The 9,616-nt window shown below is 35.0% G+C and overlaps 1 long non-coding RNA gene across 1 annotated transcript; it reads right to left on the reverse strand.

Moving 5' to 3' along the window:
* Positions 1-631: 631 nt before the first annotated feature.
* LOC123579694 lies at positions 632-8,485 on the reverse strand. Its single transcript, XR_006702900.1, has 3 exons — positions 8,434-8,485; positions 5,818-5,898; positions 632-784 (listed from the first exon to the last, which is right to left on the reverse strand). It is a non-coding gene; the product is annotated as an uncharacterized LOC123579694 (long non-coding RNA).
* Positions 8,486-9,616: the final 1,131 nt, after the last annotated feature.

Genomic DNA, 9,616 nt, shown 5'->3' on the forward strand with positions numbered 1-9,616 from the left:
TTGATGAATAAAGCTATTAAAATACCTTCCCAAAAGAAACTATAACATCTAATAAAAATCTTAGGCATTACAGTAATCTTTATGTAACCTCTGCTTTTCCTGAGAAAGCTCAAAATTTTTCTCGTAAGAAAATATGGAGGAAACCAAGAAAATAGCACATTTATGAAACATTCAGATACTATCTATTCTGAATACAGCTATTTCCAAAAACAACTTTTTTTCATCAGTACCAGCTTATAAGTGAAGATTCACTAAAGAAAGATGAAGTAGCTTATCCAAGGTCACACATTTATTCAATGCCCAGGGCAACTAAAGTCTCCTGATTCCAAGATCAGTTCTCTTTTTGCTACACTAGCCTATGCCTTAATGAAACTGAAACTTAAAAAATATGAAATGATTTTTTAAAACATTTAAAAATTTTTTAACATTTATTTATTATTGAGAGACAGAGAGACACAGAGTGTGAGAAGGGGAGGGGCAGAGAGAGGGGGAGACACAGAATCTGAAGCAGGCTCCAGGCTCTGAACTGTCAGCACAGAGCCCGACGCGGGGCTGGAACTTACAAACCATGACATCATGACCTGAGCCAAAGTTGGATGGTTAAACAACTGAACCACCCAGGTGCCCCAAATGTTGTTGTTGTTGTTTTTAATTTTTGTCCAATAAGTTTGAAGCACAGTGACATTCATTTATACTTTATGCTTCTAGGAACATCTTTTGGAAATGATTCTTGAACGAGTCATCACATTCATCCCAAAGATGGGTGCCCAAAGTTAGAAATTCTCTGAAAATGTAGGAGAAGAAATTATGCTCACTCTTTCTATGATCACAGTATCATACCTAGTTTCTTAGTATTAAGGGTCATGAGAGTCACTAGCCTATTTATTTAATACTAATAAATAATACTAACAATTATAAATATTATTATTCTTTTCTAAAGCAATTTCACATTTCCAGGACCCAAAGGAAGCAACCAGAGTATTTAGATTGAAGTATGACCAATTGCCCAAACTATAGAATTGATCAAAGTTAATGGAATAGAAATTTTCCCATCAGTATCTTTTCTTCCTGGCTATAGAGCGCATAATTGTTCCAGGAACCAGAATTAAGATAAACTAAGGAAGTTGGGATAAGATGAGGTCTTGGTGTGTTAAAAGGTACTAGAAAGTGAAATAATGCATTTGGACTGAGTGAGATGGACCCATGCCAGTTCTGAGGCTTCCCTGGACTGTGAGGGGGTGGTCTTCAAGACAAATAGCTTATCAGTCTCAGACACTCCAATCTCTTTCACCACCCTCTCTTTCCCATGGTGTCCATTTAACCATATGAAGTCATTTCCTATCAAACTGCTTGTCACCAGTTTAGCTCCTTCCCAAAGGCTAGCATCTATATTTTATACTTTAATGCACTGTGAAGATTGGTGAAGGGAAACAAAATTTTAGAAAGCCAAGGTATTAGATGTATGAAAGGGCATTTTACCTATGATTCAAAGAAATTAGATTCTGGAATTGGTGTGCATGTATGTCTGATAATGTCAACCTCTATGGCAAAATTCAGTGTGACTTCAAAATGCATTTAAAGGAAAACAAAAGGTCATAGTCTCTTCATGTTTGCTTTTGTTCTTTTAGTGTATATCATACATGGATAATAAGCACTGGTTATTTTCTGTTCATAGTTAATTTTTAAACACACATTTTAATATTCTTCCACTGGTTATTCACCCAGGATTGTTTTAAGCACTGATATAATTTATGGCTTTCTTTTATACCAGATTCCCCATTTTTCCAGTTTTAATTAATAGTTCTTCATTTGGAAAACAAGACTTTCTTGCATTTGTATTTTTGCTGTATTTTGAGTCTGGAGTTTGTAAGATATGACTTAATTTTTATTAAAAACTTACATTTATTTCTAAAATAAATTAAGAGTTCTCATCATAGTCAACTGACATTTTGGGGCATTGTTTAGTTTGATGACAGAGGGAGAATCCTAAAATTCACTGAAGTTTATTACCTATTTTTTTGTCAAATTACCTACATGTTTTTGTCAAATCATGTTAAGTGTCTCTGGATATATGAAAACTATAGAAAAAATTAAAACTAATAGTGCTCTATGGTTAGATTTTCACACTAACATCAAAAACAACAAAATAAATTGGTGAATTTTTACACATATTAAAAGGGAGATTATTTACATTTTTATTATTTCTTATTTATTTTCTAATTTTGAGGGGAGACCGAAGAATGAAAACAGGCAAGGTAGAAAAGAAAAAAGGGAGGAAGAGATACAAAAGGATAAATACAAATGTCAAAAGCAATGGAAACAAAAATTGAGAAGAGAAAGATGCATTATTCATTGCATCAAGATAAGATGAAACAATTGAGACTCAAAGAAAAAAAAGAAACGGGCTCCAAAGGCCTAGTTGCCTACCCTTCAAGTCTAATGAAAAAGTTCAAGCATTAGAAACCACTGAATGAATGTGTCTGCAGAAAATAGATAAAATCTCCACCTTCTACTTCTGATTTCCAATGCGGCTAACAGTCTCTTCAACACCTCTATCCCACTGGCATCACCTGGTGGCAAAGTGGAAAGTGTTGGTCGCACCTCCACTTCTTGTTTTCAAGAGGAATGAGGAAAGCAAAGGAGGACCTAGGGCTAGAATATTAAGTCACCACTAAATGAAGTCAGTGTTAAGAGATTTCTCCTGGTTCCAACTCTTACAGACAAGTCAGTCTAGTCTACCCTTCACCCCTACTCCTCTAGAATTAAAGATCTAGAAAATAAATCTACAGAGGAGGTTGAATTGAAAAATAGAATGCCAACAAGTTCACTAAATTTAAAACTTTTGCTTCCTAAGAGACACAGATGGCAAGTCTGTTATAGTTAGCTCATCACAGGAGGTTTTTAAATAGCCCTGGTTAAGAATTAACTTATGAACATGTAGCCATTAAAATTCAATAAATCTAGTCAGCACAAAAATATGCAGTGGGCAAGAACAATAGTAGATGCCTTCCCACTCATTTTTTAATAGTAGGCTCAAATAGGTTTGATGATTTAAGAATTTTAGGGAATTGTGTGTTTGTATGTGTATATTCTGATGGAAAAAAAATAAGCAGAAATCATGAAATAAACAAAGGCTTTCATCCTTACGATCCTGCTCAATTTATTGTTCAGAATGTTAGAAATATGTTCAATGCAACACCAGGTTTAAATTCCCTTATAAAAAATCAACTTAATGGAAAGATATTTAAGCTAACATGTGTATAAGATGAAATAATATCCACTGTATATTTTTTGTATATTTTCTTAGCCAATAAGAGTCATTACCTAGAAAGCCTTTTTATAACAACAATGAAAAAAATGTTTTTTGAGGAGATTACAAATGATCTAATGCTAGGAATTCAGTATCAATGTGTTATTATTCCTCTGTTCTCTGAGGAGAGTGTGGCTTTTTGGGAAGGAACTTTCTTTGAAGGCTTTGGTCAGAAAATGCTGAAATGGCACATCACAGCCTGACACCCCCTGGGTGAGTCATCTGTACCTGGTGCTAGAGCAGCTTTCTGAAAGCCCAACTGGTGCACTTCTCTCCCGTTGGCATAACTATATTTAGAATCCATAGTTAGAGAGCTCAGGGCTTCTCGGGATGGTATTTTTAAATGTGTCATCACTCTAGACATGCTCTCCCTCCCTCTCCAACTGCTTCAGCCTCCCTCATAGTTTCACACATCCACATGGAAAAGAATCAAGAAAAATCACATTCTAAAGGAACCTGTGACACTAGTCTCATCTGGAATGTTAAGCTCTGGGATTAGACGCATGCTAATAGCTCCCTGGGCTCTTGTGCTTAGCAAGGTTTGAATTGTTCAGGCAGCTCAGCAGTGTGCTGTACGGCACAGTACTGGGCTCATTGTTCAATGTAAGCCTAAGGGAAGAATATAGTAAAATCCAGTGGATTTCTTTCTCTTTCATTTATTAGAACAAGCTTTACAAAGGTTTGCGTGCTGGAATAGGTAATTCTGGCAATTGCTAGCTGTGACTATGCTCTGTGATATGTTAAGTAATGATGGAGCATCATGGGGAAACCTAGTGCTTTGTTCTAGCTCTGAAGGGATCTTTGGTGAAGTCACTAGAGACAGGAAATAGAAAGAAATCCACACACTGTACATAGAATATACACATGAGTAAAGCATTATAGCACGTCTTTGGAATGAAGTATCTTCTGTAGATAATTTGATTCATATCCCAGGAATCTGCATCAAAAACCAACCCTGTTTTACATGCTTTTGGATTAATATAGTCCTGGGCCAAAAAATGGATTCAATGTTAAAGGAATTATTCAATTAGTAGTTTTGTTAATTTATTTAATATAAACTTACTTATCATGTGCCTGCTTTGCAAATTTGTGCACAGTATATTACTATATGTACTGGATTAGAAAAAAAAAAAAGATATTAGTTTCTTAGTATCTAGCTAGAGAAACTAGGATATCAATGACAAGTAAACTTCCAAAACAAAACATTATGATTATTAACCTGTCATAACCAAGAATTGCATAATTAATTCCTGGATGATGGGTATGGAACAGCTAGATCAACACAGGCTATCATGATACAAACAATTTTAAGAGTAGATAATTTACGCTGGTGGAAATAGCTCAGCAAACAAAAGGATGATAGAAGGAAAAGGTGCTCACAGCATGGGCAATATGGAGCAGTGAGGCGAATTGAAGATCCTTGAAGGAGAGTGGGGCACCCAAAGCTATTATGAAGCCATGGGAATGATCTTGAAGGATGAGTGTCTAAAAAAGGAAGCTGATGTTTTCCTGAGGGTGGGATACTGCCATTATGCACTGTATTATAGAATACAGTGGTGGCATTTTAGAAATGGATTTTGGGCAGATGAATATGATAGAATAAATAGAAATTTTTAAATTTAATTTATTTTTTTAATTTTTTAAATTTTTTTAACGTTTATTTATTTTTGAGACAGAGAGAGACAGAGCATGAATGGGGGAGGGTCAGAGAGAGAGAGAGGAAGACACAGAATCTGAAACAGGCTCCAAGCTCTGTGCTTCAGCACAGAGCCTGATGTGGGGCTCGAACTCATGGACCTCGAGATCATGCCCTAGGCGAAGTCGGACGCTTAACCGACTGAGGCACCCAGGCGCCCCTAAATAGAAATTTTTTTTTTTAAAAACCTAGAAACAAGCATATTAGCTAGGAAGTGCTTTCTCTAATTCAGGATGAGACCAAGGAGGACTTCAACTTAATCATGGAAGATCAAATGGGAAGGGACTGTTTTGAGAAATATTTTTGTGAATAAAATGAAGCCAAAAGTAGTGGGGACAGTATCCTTTACGTACTGTCGCATCCTTAAGATATCTGAATGAGTGAAAGGCAAAGAAAAGGCCCAAAGACATGAAGTATGATTATAATTATGATCCAAACAACAGTGATAATAATTTATTGAGTTATTAAGAAATGGAACGCAATGTGCTACAAACTTTATATACATGTTCTTATCTAACCTCCAATACTCTAGAAGGAAAGTAATATTTTTTATAATTCAGAAATGAGTCAAAGTGTATAATGGTTAGGTAAAATTGCCAAGATTTTCCCAGCCAGGTTTTAAAATCATGACTGATTCCCCCACAGAGCTAAGGAATTTCTAATTATATATTCTCTTCTATAGACCCTTATCCATACCACTGGTATAAACAAAAGTTGAGAACATAGACCTGTGACATGTAAGTGGGAGATATTGATCCTTTAATTAACACTTTCTAGCACACGTTTTCAAAATAGTTATGATTTTATTTACCTTATATACCATTCTCCATTTGACTCATTGAATACCAGGAGAAGTTTTTGTCAAAACCTGATTCAAATCCGTATATTATATCTGGAAAAACCAGAATAATATATATATATATATATATATATATATATATATATATATATATGACATTTGCTGGTATCTCTTGCTTTTAATGGATTCCTAACTTTTCTAAATGCTGATGTATTTTTTCTAAACAGCTTTTATAAAATATTGGCATATAACTCCATAGCCTAAATGTTACAATTCTGTTGTGATTTTTAAAATTTCATTTGAGAAGAATTCACACTTATGTTTGCTTCTCTCCAGATTGTGGCAACCTCTCCCTATTTCATCAAAGATTATTAAAGTTGAGCTTCCTCATCTGCAAGTTTCCTGGTTTGGGGGGATATAATTTATCTGGGCTAGGAAAACTAAATCTAGTTAATTTATGCAGAGAACTTTTAAAAATCCCTAAATAATATTTCAGTTGAAATACTTTTTTATCATTATTTGTTATACCCTTTACAGTCCCAAATCCTTCTTAATAAAATAGAGGAACCCAAATAGAACTGAAGAAAATACTGTTTTCTTTTAGCTTTTAACTGCAATAGTCTTGTTATTATTATTCATACTCCAAATAGAACTCAAAATTCCTGCTTGGATTTGTCTACACTGGGAAGAGACAAAGCCATCTAGGGCACATAATGATGGTGTTAACTTGAATTGCTTTTACCTGCAGCAATAATGGACTGCCCAGCTCCTTTTTCTCCATTGTCAGAGAACCTTCTTTTGACAAATCACATTATAATGAGATTGTTTAAAATGGTTAGATGTGTTGTTTTGCCAGTAAAGCAGAATTTGTGTGTGTGTGTGTGTGTGTGTGTGTGTGTGTGTGTGTTTTCTTTGTCTATTTTAATGCAATTTATCCTTACTGAATTAAAACTATGACCCTGGAGTCATTAACACGAGGGTCTAATCACCTGAACTAATTGTGCAAGGATGAGCAGAGCTGGGAGTACCATGTTTACAAACCGTGCACAAGGCTATTTTCAGCCTTTCTGTGAGCGGGAGAAGGACTGCAAATATGAGTGATACTACCTTGAAGACAAAATTGTATAATTGCCCCTTCTAATTTACCAGTGAGAATCCTCAGCTCTGTGACCATGTAGAAAAGAAGAGTAAGTACTTAGGTTCACGGTGAGCCTGCTCAGTGCCAGATATTTTTCATACACTGTTCATTTGAGTCCTAAAATCGGCCTATGCATAATTATTATCATCCCTGTTTTATGAAACAGAACACCAAGGTTCAAGGAGTTTATGTTATTTACCAAATAAGGAGAGAACTTTCAAATATGTTTTAATTAACTTCTTGGGTGGATGAAGATAATCACCCTAGGAAATTGTTGTAGGGAGACTTCTTATCTCACACACACACAAAAATGGAGCTGCTAACTGTCTTTTAAAATCTCCAACATTTATTTTTTGTGGATATTTCCACTTCACTGGAGCTTAATATAAATCCTCCATATCCTAGCATCACTACTGAGCTATAATTTTCTAGGATTCTGACTGCACTTTTATCATCCATGCTCCTTTCTCTAGATTTACTCAGGTAGAGCCAATGAATGAAGGTTGCTTCTGAAAGGCAATCTGTTCTACTAGCGTCAAAGAACATCTAGGACACGTATTGTCATGTACTTTCAACACTGTTGTACAATGTGATGTGGAGACAGTAAGGCCTAGTGTGTGTACGTCTTCCACGCCATGCAGCTTCCCACAGTCAGCCTTTAGCTGTCATCTGTTCCTTCACCCTGCCCACTCTTGGGCCTGTGTATTCAAAGCACAGCAATGTCTTGATAGTGATAATAATAATAATAACAAAAACTTTGTGGATATCAGGTGTAAAGAGATTAGTGCAAAGCCAGCACAGGTGTTTCAGATTCTCAGGGATATTTTTGCAGTAAAATTTCTCTCACAGGGCTATATTCTAAGGAATTGATTGACTCTCAACCAAGATATTTGGCACAACAATGAGATGTAGCAGAATTTATTATAGCTACTAGTGGTATGACTACAATTTAAACTACAGTGACAAGTCCTGCTGCTACTATTTCAATTACCTTGGCTGCCAACAAGCATTTATAGGGCATTTGATATCTTCCATAAACTGTGCCAAGAAATTATATCTTTAGCCTTTGAAAAAACACATTGGAGAAAGTGCTATTATTATCCCTTTAAGAGGGGGAAAGGCTTAGAAATTTTAAGTAAATTTCTCATACGTAACTGGCAGCTGGTAGAGTGGATACACATCCTAACAGTCTTTTTCTCTCTTCTGGCTTCTTCTACGTCTTGCTGCTTCTGGTAGTAGCACAGCAAGCAAAAAGTCACATCTGTCTAATCAAAAAACTCTGATCTTAACCACTACATTATATTGCTGTTCAATAAAGGATACTAATAATTAAATTTTAAGTATTACATATTGTCTTTAACAATGCATGTAATGAAAGAAAGAAAGAAAGAAAGAAAGAAAGAAAGAAAGAAAGAGAAAGAAAGAAAGAAAGAAAGAAAGAAAGAAAGAAAGAAAGAAAGAAAGAAAAAGAAACTTCACAGCCAACTTACTTCTCATAGAATGAGGTATGACAATGACAATTATTCACTTGTGGAAGAATCTTCAAAGTAAAAAATACAATTGATTACAAAACTGTGTGCTAAATTTTAGAATATAACACAAATGAAGTAAAAATTGCATTATACATATAGAGAAACAGAGAGAGAATTAGGGAGGATTAAGATTCTTCCTATGATGTTTTCAATATCAGTTTTATTGACTGATTTATTGAGAATAGAGAATGACATAGAGTTGCATTCACTGTTCTGAGTATTGTAAGTGAGAACCTGTGACAGGTATGATGTAATGGAAACAAGATTTGAAAATCACATTTCTGGAGAATCAAGGTTACCAGAAACATTGGCTGCCATAAGGCTAAACAAATGACATTGTAAACAAATAACAGAAAATGCTTATTCCCTCTGTCCCCTTTCTGCACTCTTGCTTTCATTTTCTCTTTCTTTCTCTCTGTATGTGTATATGCAAGCCCTAATGTGCTGGAAGAGCTATAGAACTTGGGAATTTTCTAAAATCAGATTATAGAATGATAACAATTGATGGCTTTATAATTCTCCTATATGAAAGAAATTAAAATGTAAATTCAAGTTATTTATATATTTATTTAATTCATTTAGATTATAATTTATATCTGTCCTTATCATTTACAGCTGTATAATTGTATGGTTATGAAAGTTGAAAGTGAATCTTAGTCTTATGGGAAATCCTTTTACTGACAAAGACTTTGTCTATGACCAAATTTGAGTCATAGACTCAAATTGATTCCTCTTTTAGAGTAGGTCTGAAGCTGGACTCTGTCCTTAGCCATATTAATCCAGTTTTAGCAAAAGTCCTGTTGAGTCAGTTTAGCGAATATGCCTAACCCTCAATATCTGGTCAAATTTCTCATCTCCCTGTCATATCACCCTGGCCTGCTTTCAGCAAGAATTCTGTTGCGTTGGTCTACCAAGAATCCCTCCAGCTTTGATGTTTCTTCTTCCCAATTTGCTGCTTGACTGTAAATTTCTGTTTGCCCTTCCTATATCCAGAGTTTAGCCTCATTTCTCTTCTCTACGGTAAAACACCCATTGTAGTAATACCTGTTCAATAAATTCTTCCTTACTGTCTTTACAAATGTCATGGATAATTTGTTCTTCAATACCACATAAGAAAATTTTCGTAAGTTTTCTCTACCAA

Source organism: Leopardus geoffroyi, chromosome A3, assembly GCF_018350155.1.
Source record: "Leopardus geoffroyi isolate Oge1 chromosome A3, O.geoffroyi_Oge1_pat1.0, whole genome shotgun sequence".
NCBI lineage: Eukaryota > Metazoa > Chordata > Mammalia > Carnivora > Felidae > Leopardus > Leopardus geoffroyi.